The 14373-nt window shown below is 30.3% G+C and overlaps 1 protein-coding gene and 1 long non-coding RNA gene across 3 annotated transcripts in view; one reads left to right on the forward strand and one right to left on the reverse strand.

Annotated features, from left to right (window-relative positions):
* The window catches only part of LOC126850777 (enhancer of rudimentary homolog), a 99497-nt gene that overhangs the window by 42384 nt on the left and 42740 nt on the right, over window positions 1–14373 (reverse strand). The window contains exon 1 of one of the 2 annotated variants that reach the window (XM_050594094.1): window positions 6878–6888. The exons of the other annotated variant lie outside the window; for it this stretch is intronic. The gene's annotated coding sequence lies outside the window, so the exon portion shown is untranslated. Of the gene's footprint in view, window positions 1–6877; window positions 6889–14373 lie in introns of those variants that run through there. 2 annotated transcript variants of the gene reach the window in all.
* LOC126850779 (uncharacterized) lies at window positions 10050–11700 on the forward strand. The gene is made up of 4 exons (XR_007687589.1): window positions 10050–10302; window positions 10385–10461; window positions 10781–10954; window positions 11113–11700. It is a non-coding gene; the product is annotated as an uncharacterized LOC126850779 (long non-coding RNA).

Consider the following 14373-nt stretch of genomic DNA (forward strand, 5'->3'; position numbering starts at 1 on the left):
TTAAGATTTAAGACTTTAAGAACGGACTTGCGAGCGAATTACACACTCCATAATATCAATACTAATACTTAGCTTTTAAGATTTTAATATTTAATCACACAGACAAATATATATAAAAATAACTCATTCTTAAATTGAGGAGTAAATGCGCCGTACTTTATGGAATCATAAAACGTATATAATAATAATTTGTTGAAAATATTTATAATTATTTTATCCAAAACATCACATACAAAACTTTCAATACTATATTCGATACAATTTAACTTTATAAATAATTAAAATTATATTAATTAAAACAGGTTATTATATAATGCGCGAATGCTTCCATAAAGAAATGATCTTAATAAAATTAATATGCTTTATTGTAGTATCGATCAAGCGACCATAAATATAAATTTAAGAGGCTTATATTCTATGGAATCATAAATTATATACATTACATATAATACATATAAGTTATCTAAAATATCTATTTTCTAAACTATAGAATGCCATAACTTTATATAAATTGCCAACTTATTATCAGAACTGAAATAAATAGAACAAATGATTCCATAAATTAATAAGCATAAATATTAACCATATATTATTAAGGATTTTATATTATAAAATATTAATTAAGCTGAAAAGAATGCGAATAAGAGGCCTCATATCAGTGAAACCTGATATTGCGAGCGATAAGTCGAACGGACTCGCTACGGCCACGATCACGAGCGTTGAAACTTAATAGGCAGATAAACATATCGATCGACAATTCTCAGAAGAATTGTTGTTAAAAATCTTTCTTCTCGGAAGTCCTCCACTGAATCATCCTAAGAACATTCCAAAGCGCAACGCGTGATCTGCACACGGCCCGAAAACCCTTTGTTTCGACAGTATATAAGCCGGCGATTTCGAACCTCAGGGGCATTCAATTAAAAGGTATTCAAGCATTCGAGTTATTCAATTCTTACATTAAAGCATTCGAGTCATTCAATTGAAAAGTCTTCAAGCATTCATTCTTAGTCAGCATTATTCATTACTATTTCATTACTATTTCGTAGTATTCGCTCCGTATTATTCGTTTATTCATTCACTCACAAACTCATTTTCGAATCATTCGTCCGCTCTGCAACTGGTCATTGTTCTCGGCAAGATTCAAAGATTGGGTTGTGTTCAGAAAATTAGATAATAAATTTGATTTCAATTTAATCTCTTGTTGTCATTTCTTGTGGGAGATTTTTAAATCGATAAGAAACGCCGCCAGGGCACCTTGATCAGCGCTCGGCAACTAGGTTTAAGGGTTAAGCGGGGAGCACACACTTTTGCATAAGCGCATAACAATAAGCATAAGGAAATTGATTGGTTCATTTTCTTATGCATACATTTGTGGACCAATCAATTTCTTTATGTTTATGGTTATGCGCTTATGCAAAAGTGTGTGCTCCCCGCTTTATATAAAGAATTCAAAAAGAAAGAAGAAGGTCGCCAGGGCACTATAAGCGCTCGGCAACGATGGATTTTCGGGAAAAAGAGCAAAATGTTGCAAGATTAAGTCAGGTTTAAATGACAACAGTAGTGTATATTTTGCATGGAATTTATAAATCTTACTTAGTATTGATATTATGGGGTGTTTTAAATAATAGTAGGATAATAGATTAAAGTTGACTGACTGGAAACTGTCAGCCACTTGCTAATGCTTGACAGGGGATTTCTTATTATTTAGAGGATGAAAAGATAATTGAATGATATTAGGGGTTGTCGGTCAATTGAAATAAAGTTTCTAATATTTATGGAAAGACGGGAGTTTATAGTAATTGTAAGTACTTACCGTGATGTGGCAACAAAATCCTTCCTTCTGCTCAAGTTCTGGTCGTACTCTGTTAGGCCCTTCTCTCGTCCTTTAAGACCTCGGTCGTGGATGAGGTAGGCCGGATAAAAGTACACAGACGTATGCACAAAGTTTTTTATTATTTCCTTAGTTTTACACAACTTAACACTGAATCGACAGTAATAACAATTAATATGTTAATCGAAATTGTATAGCGAATAGTACGCGAACAATGACCAGGTGCAGAGCGGATGAATGATTCGAAAATGAGTTCGTGAGTGAATGAATGAACGAATAATACGGAGCGAATACTTGTACGAAATAGTAATGAAATAGTAATGAATAATGTTGACTAAGAATGAATGTTTGAAGACTTTTCAATTGAATGACTCGAATGCTTGAATGTAAGAATTGAATGCTTGAATGTAAGAATAAATGATTCGAATGCTTGAAGACCTTTTAATTGAATGCTTGAATGTAAGAATGAATGATTTGAATGCTTGAAGACCTTTTAATTGAATGCTCCGAAGGTTCGAAATCGTCGGCTTATATACTGTCGAAACAAATGGTTTTCGGGCCGTGTGTAGATCATGCGTTGCGTTCTGGGATGTTCAGTGGAAGACTTTCGAGAAGAAAGATTTTTAACAACAATTCTTCTGAGAATTATCGATCGATATGTTTATCTGCCTATTAAGTTTCGGCGCTCGTGATCGTAGCCGTCGCGAGTTCGTTCAACTTATCGCAATATCAGGTTTCACTGATATGAGACCTCTTATGCGCATTCTTTTCAGCTTAATCAATATTTTATAATATAAAATCCTTAATAATATGGTTAATATTTATGCTTATTAATTTATGGAATCATTTGTTCTATTTATTTCAGTTCTGATAATAAGTTGGCAATTTATATAAAGTTATGGCATTCTATAGTTTAGAAAATAGATATTTTAAATAAATACTTATATATATTATATGTAATTCTTATGTTTAATTTTGCCAGTAAATAAATTAATAGACAAGTGTTTATACGACCAAACTGGCAATTTATTGTTTGATTGTTCTATTACAACGTTTCGACCATATGGTTTTGGTCGAAACGTTGTAATAGAACAATCAAGTAAAACTAAAATAACAATACTATAAATAATGATAGTCAAGTTACAATGAAATAAATAGAATTATGTACCTATGTTATAATTAAAAAGTAGAAAGAAAAAAATCGAAATGTCAAACTGACATTGTGTCAACCACTATGTTTGGAATACTGAGAACGACTAAACGACTTTTATTAATTTATCGTATATGTTGTTTAAATTCTCTGTATCTTTTTGGGAGTTAATAGTGTTGTCAAATTTTTTAATAAAAAACATTTCAGCTATTTCTCTCTTTCTTACATGTTTTTCGTTATGCAGAATATCAGGCGCTGACCAATCGAAGTCATGATCAAATTCTAATTTATGTTTGCTAATTACTGATAGACTGCTTGCGTGCATTTTTATATTATTAAAATGTTCCTTGACCCGGGTGCCTAAGTGTCTTTTTGTCTGGCCAATATACGAAACGCTACAATTCTTACAATTTATTTTATAAACAACCTCCGTTCTGTTGTTAATAGGCAATCCATCTTTGCCACGTTTAATTAGTGAATTTAATTTTTTAGGTATATTGTAGACCACTGTAAATCCCATATTTTTAAGCAACCGACCAATATCGTCACTCAAGCCTTCGACAAACGGTAGTGCAATGTAGGAGGGTTTGTCTGTACTACTTTCCCCATTACCCGGAATGCTATTTCCCTGGTGTTTCAAAAAATTAAGTCTCTAATAAATATAACGATTTATAACGTGTGTCGGAAAACAATTATTAAGTAAGATCTGCTTCACGACATCAATATTTTTTCCATGAAACTGATCGTCAGACAGTAAAATAACATGGTCAACGAGATTAAAAATGGTGTTCAGTTTATATTTAAAAGGATGGTTCGAATAAAAATTTATGTATCTATTGGAACAAGTAGGTTTTCTATACCAGTTTGTTAAAATTTTTCCGTTGGAACGGATAACACTGGTGTTCAAAAAGTTGATACATGAATCTGACTCTATTTCATGCGTGAATTTTAAACGTTGGTGATAACTATTGAAAATCAAATTAATCTCGTCAACCTTTGCACGTGGAACAATAGCAAAAATATCATCTACGTATCTATAATATACAGGAACCGCAAAACTAAGTAAACTCAAACAATGTGTCTCCAAATCATCCATCACAATATCTGCTAAAATAGGTGATAACGGAGACCCCATAGGACTGCCAAAGATCTGTTCATAAAACTTTCCGTTAAAAGAAAAACTAGTCGAATCGAGAATAACTTCCACTGCATATAAAAATTGAGGCAAATTAAATTTTGTGTTTGGAGCAATGTCATTCCAACGTTTTTCGATAGCGCGCAAAACTAACTCTTTAGGAATGTTAGTAAATAATGCAGTAACATCAAGTGATATCATTATTTCGTCATCATTAATAAATTTCTCTTTCATATCAGCAGCATGACCAACCGTCTTTTATGTGAGATTTCGGTTGCAAATTCGAATTATGTAAAATATCATGTATGCACTTTGATATATTATATAACGGACTGCTCAGACGATACAATGATACGTAATGGAAAACCAATTTTATGGATCTTTGGCAATCCATAACATCGTGGCAAATTCCCGTTCGTGATGTTTAAATGTTTGTATGTGGTCTCATCTATTAAGCCATTGTCACGCCAAGATTTAATAAGTAAATTAATTCTGCAGGTTAACTGTCTACTTGGATCTTTGTTCAATTTTTTGTACGTAGATCGGTCCTCTAATATATATTCCATTTTTTCCAAGTAATCTTTTTTATCCATAACCACTGTAACGTGGCCTTTATCCGCTCTATTAATTATATGTAATGTATATAATTTATGATTTCATAGATTATAAGCCTCTTAAATTTATATTTATGGTCGCTTGATCGATACTACAATAAAGCATATTAATTTTATTAAGATCATTTCTTTATGGAAGCATTCGCGCATTATATAATAACCTGTTTTAATTAATATAATTTTAATTATTTATAAAGTTAAATTGTATTGAATATAGTATTGAAAGTTTTATATGTAATGTTTTGGATAAAATAATTATAAATATTTTCAACAAATTATTATTATATACATTTTATGATTCCATAAAGTACGGCGCATTTACTCCTCAATTTAAGAGTGAGTTATTTTTATATATATTTGTCTGTGTGATTAAATATTAAAATCTTAAAAGCTAAGTATTAGTATTGATATTATCGAGTGTGAAATTCGCTCGCAAGTCCGTTCTTAAAGTCTTAAATCTTAAATCAGCAGATTAGTTCTAGAAAGTCACTGCTGTACAGCTAGCTAGTTCTAAATAATGCTTCCTGATTCGTCGATCTAAGGAATTCTCAATTCCTTGCGCCATCGATTATTATTACTAAAAGGGTTAAAATATATTCGGTTTTTAGGCTAAATAATCATATGGAACTAGAATGATAAACGATTAATGAAATTAGTTAACAATTAAAATAAAAGCAAATGGATTACATAATTATTCCATAGGTATTTTGCAGGGATAAAAGCGGTACTTAATTACTAGCTAAAATATAGTTTTTAAAATTGGCAGGACGTTACAATACCTAGTTGCGTCCATATCCCTAAAATACTTAGTGAAACTTCCTAGTAACCAACTATTCCGCGTATGTCATTCCCCTAGATCCTTTAGGTTAGTCCTAGCTCTCGGCGTCCCTGGAGTATAGCCGGTGAAAGCAGGTTGCCCTATTAAGCGCGGAGCACACACTTTTGCATAAGCGCATAACAATAAACATAGGGAAATTGATTGGTTCATTTTCTTATGCATACATTTGTGGACCAATCAATTTCTTTATGTTTATGGTTATGCGCTTATGCAAAAGTATGTGCTCCCCGCTTAAAAGTAGAGAGTAATTTTTTTCTCACTAACTGAGGTATAGAGAGAAAAGAGCTTCGCTGAGACATAACACTCTCAATATTTCTTAAGCCCGTATCAAACTACGCTGTAATGTCCTGCCAATTTTAAAAACTATATTTTACCTGGTAATTAAGTACCACTTTTATCCCTGCAAAATACCTATGGAATATAGAACAGTTATTTAATCCATTTGTTTTTATTTTAGTTATAATTAATTTCATTAATCGCTTATTGTCTTAGTTCCATATGATTATTTAACTTAGGACAAATCTTTCTTCTCTCAAGTTCTCCACTAAATCATTTTAAGAATATTCCGAAGCGCAACACGCGATCTGCATACGGTTCGAAAAGCCCTTCTTTTCGATAGTATATAAACTGCCGATTTCGAACCTCCAGCGACATTCATTGAGCATTCATTTATTCACGCGGCACTCCCTCACAAGTTCATTTTTCAACTCATCCATTCACTCAGCATTGTTCGCGCATTCATTACTATTCGCTTATATTTCACCGTGACTTTCTTCTTATACAAGTTTGATTAACATATTTATTTACTATTACCGTCAATTCGATGTTCAAGTTATGTAAAATTTAAAGAAATAATAAAAGACTTCGTGCATACGCCTGTGTACTTTTATCTGACCTACTTCATTCTCGACCGAGGTCTTAAAGGACGAAAGAAGGACCGAGTACGACAAGGGTTTGAACAAAAGGAACGATTTTCATCACGATAAATACTTACAATTACTATAAATCTATATTTCTACTATATCTCTCTATGAATATTAGAAATTTTATTTCAATTGATTGACAACCCACTAATATCATTCCATTACCTCTTCATCTCTTGAATAATAAAATACCCACTGTCAAGCACTGGCACGTCGCTATAATAGTTTTCCATTCAATCAACTTTAATCTATTATCCTACTATCATTTAAAACACTCCATACAAAATATATATTACTGTTGTCATTTAAACCTGACTCAATCTTACGACATTTTGTTCTTTTCCCTGAAAATCCATCGTTGCCAAAGCGCTCATTACGGTAGGTCTTAAGAAAATTAACCAATCACAATCAAACACATTCTAAACATAATAAGAATGTTTGAACTGTGATTGGTTGATTTAATTACGGCTTTACGATTACGGCTAAAATTTTTTAACGTGCAATGGCCTTTAGGATTCAATCGCATTGCTTAATTCAGCTGTCCATAACAACGCGGATTAAGTAATGTGATTGGTCGAATTCTTACGTTACGATTACGATTACTGTTACGGAAAGTGTGTGCAATCGGCTTAATGTCTTACCATTTTTAAAAACTATATTTTAGCTAGTAATTAAGTACCGTTTTTATTCTTGTAATATATCTATGAAATATAGAATTATTTAATTTATTTGCTTTTAGTTATTAATTAATTTCATTAATCGCTTATCGTTCTAATTAACATGGTTATTTAACTTAAAAATTAAATATATTTTAGTTTTTTAAATAGTAATTAATCAATTGCACAAAGAATTAAGAATTCTTCGGACCGATCAATTAAGGGATTGGTCATGTAACTTTTTTTTTAGGGCGGAAACGTGAAAAATTTCGCCATTTATTTCAATGGAAAAATTTTTTACTTTTGGCTGTGTTCTGAATCTCTCCACCCGATGAGTGACAGTTGGGTGAACAGGTGATGGGCGGAATCTAACGAAAGTGTCTGAAAGGATAATAAAATCTGAACGCATTGCATAGTGTGATGACCGATACTGACTTAATGAACTAAACTTACTAGATTTTTCAATATTGCTTGCATATTGAATCATCATTCAAACTACCCGGCTTCATGAGCTGGGTGGCTTTTACATTCTCCTGGATGGATAGAGTGACAATTTGAACGTCTCATTTAAGAGTTCGTCGGGAGCATTTGGAAGGAATCTGAACGTTTTCAAGGGATCGATTATGTACCTTTTTCCTTAGGGCAGAAACGTGAAAAGTGAAAAGTTTCACGCGAACTCTATGATTCCGCTCGATGTACTCTCCCAATAGCGGAAATATGAAACTTTTTACGTGAACTTTTTTGCCACGTAACTTGGTGACGGAAAAGCGAAAATCTAGGGAATTACTAAATATATTTCGGAATTCGAATACTTTGTACTGCGTTGACAAAAGAAATGTTGTATCATATATATATATATATATAAATAATATTTTTTGTAATACAATTATAATAGTAATTATATTATATTGCTATCTTTTATACTTTAACTTCTTTTTCTCTTTACTAAGTGCCGATGATCTTATATATAATTTCTGTTATATGATTTTTCGATTGTTATTCTGTATTGTAAAATCAATTTTTACTATATTATTTTACCAATTTTTTTTAGGAAAGTTTAAAAGCTTTAGTAAAGCTTCTTTACTAGAGATTTCACATCAACGTTTTTTTTTTATAACAATTACTTTATACCGTACGGAGTACCTAAAGGTGCCTTTTCATGCTGATGCTCGACGCTCATTTTTCGCATCAAACAGGTCAAAATTATAAATAGGTTAAATAGATTAAAATTGACGCTATATTATAAAAAACGCATGAAAGGAGTTTAGCATCGAATTTATAGCGTCAATACTGGAGAACAGTACGACTTGACATTGAAATTGAAAAAATCTAATTCCTTTTTTTTACGTTAGCGCGGCGAGTGAGTCTCGATTGCGCATATGATACATCGGACACGACAAAATTTCCCGATCGGACACAATCCCAATCGGACACAGGCTTGATCGAACACAACACTATACCAAAGTACATGCATGGAAGCATGCGCGCGCGCGCGCATACACACATACGGAGTGGTATAAGAGGGGCCTTCGGCCCCTCTCCCGCACCCTCCCTATTGGTAGACAGGGTGGACTTTGCTTTACAAAGTACATGCTACAGTGTCCGATCGAGCCCGTGTCCGAAAATTAAGAACACATCAATTATCTCAAATTGTAAGTTAAATAAATTAATATTATAAAAATATAATAATATATAAAACTACCCATATAGAACCTGCACAGAACAATTGCAGTTACATTGCAGTAATGTTACAATCTTGCAAGTTGCAATGTAATATTTTTTAAACATTACTGGAACATGTAATTGTAATATTGAATGATAATGTTACAGTAACTTTCCAAAAATATTACAAAAACCAATATTGGTAATCGTTAGTTTGTGTGTTTACCGCTATGAGGCGTGCGTTGCACTATCTATCTCGCATTTAATTTTTAATCACGATGATTATATAAAAGTTGCAAAGAGCGGCTAATGTTTCAATAAATTATTTTGTAATATGTCCGCAATCTTTCTGTGCTGGGTATAATGTTCCGGCATGCACGGGGATCGTCTCATGTATATCACTTGAGAGACATGTATCTAATGTTTTGACATCTCGATATCAGCTACAATAAAATATTCAGTAAAAAATAGGGGCATTTATTTTTAAAAAATTGTAATAACATTGATCTTGGTAATGCAAACTGATTTATTATTCTCTTAAAATAAAACAACTTTGCTCAAAAATGTTATTTTTCAATATTATGCATTTTTTCAAAATATTTTAAATATCGGCATTTAAAATGAGTTATCCTGTATATTTAATTATTTCATATCGATCAACTTAGGATAGCACAAAAGACATTTACAAACATCCAGTGGATATTATTTCGTTGGGATATTATTTCGTTGATATTATTTCGGGATAGAATTTCGTTGTAGTTAGACGTCCTAAATATATCCAGTTTAGGATGTCGCATAGATATCTTATAAGCAGACATATAGGCATCCTCAGTATATCCTAAGTAAATCCTTAGGTTTTACAAGAATAAACTTTGGATATCTGAAAATCCCTCCAGATATCCGATGATATACTTCGGATCTACTTTTGCTATGTGAGAGATATCTATAGATATTCAAAAAGACATCTTAAAAGATATCTTTAATATTTTTGTAATAGGCATATTAAAGATATCTAAATGATTTCTTTTAAAAGATGTCTTCAGGTCTTAAAGACCATTATTGAAAGATATTTATTATACATCTTAAAAATATCTCAAACATATTAAGATTTCTAAATATATATACATATTTTTTATTTTATAATTACATGTTAAAACAAGTGTTATATATTATATAAATTAAATTATGCTTTCTATTAAAGCATATTTTTTGACTACAAAAGTTTGCACACCCTCTTTATATTTTTTGCTAGTGGTCATACACACGCAGTGTCATGTTTTTCGAGTCACGCATGATGTGCATGAATAAGTAACAAAAGTATATATTTCATGTTACGTACACAGATTTTTTATCCTTTATTCATACGCGTGATGTATGAATCGGAAAGTACCCATAAGGAGAGAAGAATGGGCCGTTTTTCTGAATCTCAATTCCTAATCTAATCTAACCTAACCTAATCTAATGACAAATAGTCATGCAAGGGCATGAAAAACGTGAGTATTATAATGTGTAAAAGTGATGTGATGTGTAAAACTGTGCGAGCGTTCATAATGTGTTAAACTCGAGTTGCCGTAGGATCTTTTTCCAATTATGCGAATCAATTCTTTCTGCGAGGAACGACTTTCCTAAGAGTAGTGTGATTACAATTAAAGGTAATCTTTTTTATTTTTTTAAATTTTTATGGAATGTTACATGAAATTATAGAAAATATTTTTATAATATATTTATACGTAATATTTATTAGATACATTAAATAATTTATTTTAAATTACATTATTCTGTTACAAATTTGAGGTTATGTAGTTGTAATAAAATCATATGACAAATATAATAATAAGGTTTTAAATTCTAAAAAGATGTAATGAAAGATAAAAAGATGTAATGACAGACTAGTGTATCTACTAGCTGTGTATCTACATATTGTCGAAGTTTGTTTATCTTTAGAGTTAATTATTATTATTTTTTTTTCAGTGATGAGAATGATGATGAGGAAACTGGCAATAAGATATTGGACTTCTTCGAGTTATTATTTGGCATATCTGTCATTTGAGCCAAAAACAGGTCATTTTATTTTTGCAAAAATCATTCTTGTTATCGTATAATATATACAAGATGTCCGCCAATCGCATCACCCGTCGTGTGCAGGTAAAACTGAAGACAAAAGTCCTGTATTACTTAAGTACAGCATTGTATACATGACGAATCGCTAAACATTATTTCAAACTTTGAAACACAAAAATATGGATAGATTGTATCATGAGCTGAAAGAATTAAGATACGAATTCATGAAACACTTGTTTCAGCGTTTGCATGTAATCACGTGACTTTGATTCGACGTTAACCGCGCTGGGATTGTCCCGTTTGCGCACATTACGGATCGGACACGACAAAATTTCCCAATCGGACACAAGCTCGATTGGATACAGATCCAATCAGACACAGTTCCGATTGGATACATACTGTTGCTATCGGACACACCCATATAGCAAAAGTAAAGGGATGTTCATCGGATATATCTGGAGGGATTTTCAGATATCCAAGGTTTATTCGTGTAAAACCTAAGGATTTACTTAGGATATAATGAGGATGCCTCTGTCCGCTTATAAGATATCTATGCGACATTCTAAAATGGATATACTTAGGTCGTCCAACTACAACAAAATTCTATCCCAATAATATCCTGGATATTACTGGATAATTACTGGATATTTGTAAATGTGTTTTGTGCTATCCTAAGTTGATCGATATGAAATAATTAAATATACAGGATAATTCATTTTAAATGCCAATATTTAAAATATTTTGAAAAATTGCATAATATTGAAAAATAACATTTTTGAGCAAAGTTGTTTTATTTTAAGAGAATAATAAATCAGTTTGCATTACCAAGATCAATGTTATTACGATTTTTTAAAAATAAATGCCCCTATTTTTTACTGAATATTTTATTGTAGCTGATATCGAGATGTCAAAACATTAGATACATGTCTTCTCAAGTGATATACATAAGAAGTTCCCCGTGCATGCCGGAACATTATATCCAGCACAGAAAGATTGCAGACATATTACAAAATAATTTATTGAAACATTAGCCGCTCTTTGCAACCTTTATATAATCATCGTGACTAAAAATTAAATGCGAGATAGATAGTGCATCGCATGCCTCATAGCGGTGAACGAACAAACTAACGATTACCAATATTGGTTTTTGTAATATTTTTGGAAAGTTGCTGTAACATTATCATTCAATATTACAATTACATGTTCCAGTAATGTTTAAAAAATATTACATTGCAACTTGCAAGATTGTAACATTACTGCAATGTAACTGCAATTGTTCTGTGCAGGTTCTGTATGGGTAGTTTTATATATTATTATATTTTTATAATACTAATTTATTTTACTTACAATTTGAGATAATTGATGTGTGCCTAATTTTCATCTTATCCTGTTATCTTATCCTGTCACGTCCGTTCACTCACTTTTTTTTCTTTTAATCGGCCGCAGTACCAAAATGATGCCGGATTATTTGACTAGTATTCTGATTTCTGATTATAGGGATCGGCGAATCGACACGCATGCATGCTCACAAGCACGCATGTGTATACGAGCGTGTGCACAATTAATATGTAGATACAATAAAAACAAAAAAAAAATTTTATTTTTCAATGTAGATAAAATAAAATTGACAAATACTTTAACAAAAAAAAATAAGTAAAAGAAATATATATGTAATAATTAGAAATATCCTCAGGTAATCTTATGAATGACTCATTTAGTCTGAGTTTGTGATAATGTTGATCAAATTAGGATATTCTATGGATATCTTATGTTATAATGTATTAGATGTTCAAGACCGGACATCCTGTGGACGTCCTAATATTGACGGATGTCTTAAATCATGGAATATACAATGGACATTCATTTCATATCCATGGATATACGGATATAAAAAGGAAATAAAATGAATGTCCATATGACATACTGTGCTATGTGGGATATTAACAATCTATATATTCTGCCCAATTGTAAATAGCTGCTCTGGTTTTATTAGTAACATTGCTGTTAAGGGAGTATAATATAGGATATAATATAGAAGTCTATATATAAAAGTTATTAAAATTTAATGCAGATCAACTTGGTGCTGCTATATCTTTGGTAAATAAAAATACTGGTACTAAAGTAATATAAATAATATAATTAAAAAAAATGATTATTAATAATGTTTTATTAACAAATTTATAATATAATATGTATACGAAAATTATTGCAAGTTATATCATATCTTATATGGTTAATCTTGTATGGTAGTTAAATATGTATTTTTATCCATTGTAATAAAGAAAGTTTTTATTAACAATAAAATATCTAACTAAATTATTAACTAAATTAAATTTTAAATTATAATATTTTTTAATATTATGCAATATATTATAATATTATATAATTATTAAATATAATTTTTTATAAGAAAGATATATAAGTTTAAATAATTTTTTATTTTTTCTCATTCCCAATTAAAATATTTCATTTATATGTATATATCATAATTTTTTGTAGAAAAGATTTAGACAATTGATTATAAAACAATATTTTTTTTATATTTTTTATAAATTTTTATTTATGTATTAAACTTTTCTCTCTCTCTCTCTCTCTCTCTCTCTCTTTAATATCTTTTTATACAATAATTTTTTGAACAAACGCGCATGACTTATTGTTATCTTCTTTCATTATTTCTTGAAAAGATAATTTTTTAAGGATTTTATCTATTTCTTGAGTGGTATTTATACATAAACTGTTTTAATTGCAACTATTTTATTTCAATTTTTGGATTTTAATAATACGAATGATCGGTTTTCTAATAGAAATAAAAAAATGACGTGTTAAATTAAATTTTTTCTATTGGGACTTTGCATTGTAATATCTTTGTTTATAGACAGTATGGTTTGTAGAGCATAAATAGAAATTTTTCTGATATAATTGAGACCCAAGCTATCTATTAAGCCTATTAAGCACTGAATTGGTTCAATTATTACTGAAATAATTTAAGATACTCTCAACTGAGCGACTTGTGTGTAAATATTAAATATATACTTGCTGTATGTAACTTGGCGCAAGATACTATCATGTCTCTTAATATTATGTTGCAATTTTATTATTTTAATATTGTTCTAATGTTAATATTGTTATATTTTAGTATTGTTGTAATGTTATAAAATGATATATGTATATGATATATTTATTATTATTTATATTAATTGTAATGTAAAATTATGTCAAAATAAAATAAGAAATATCTCGTAAAATATTAAATTTTAACTACTATTCCTAACACATAACGTTTTTTGCCAAACATTGCGAGAAATTGATTTATAAAAAGAAATAAAATAGTTAAAAAATTAGGTTGATCTTTACATGATTTTAGAGAGTAATTTATTTCAAATTTAAAATTAATAATTTTTTTTCCCTCAAAATTATAAATTTTGTTTAAAACTTTTTTTTGGTACGATGTCATATTTAGAAGTTGTTTCCATTAAAATATATGTATGCATTAATAAATAATT

The sequence above is a fragment of the Cataglyphis hispanica genome, chromosome 7 (assembly GCF_021464435.1).
Source record: "Cataglyphis hispanica isolate Lineage 1 chromosome 7, ULB_Chis1_1.0, whole genome shotgun sequence".
Taxonomy (NCBI): Eukaryota; Metazoa; Arthropoda; class Insecta; order Hymenoptera; family Formicidae; genus Cataglyphis; species Cataglyphis hispanica.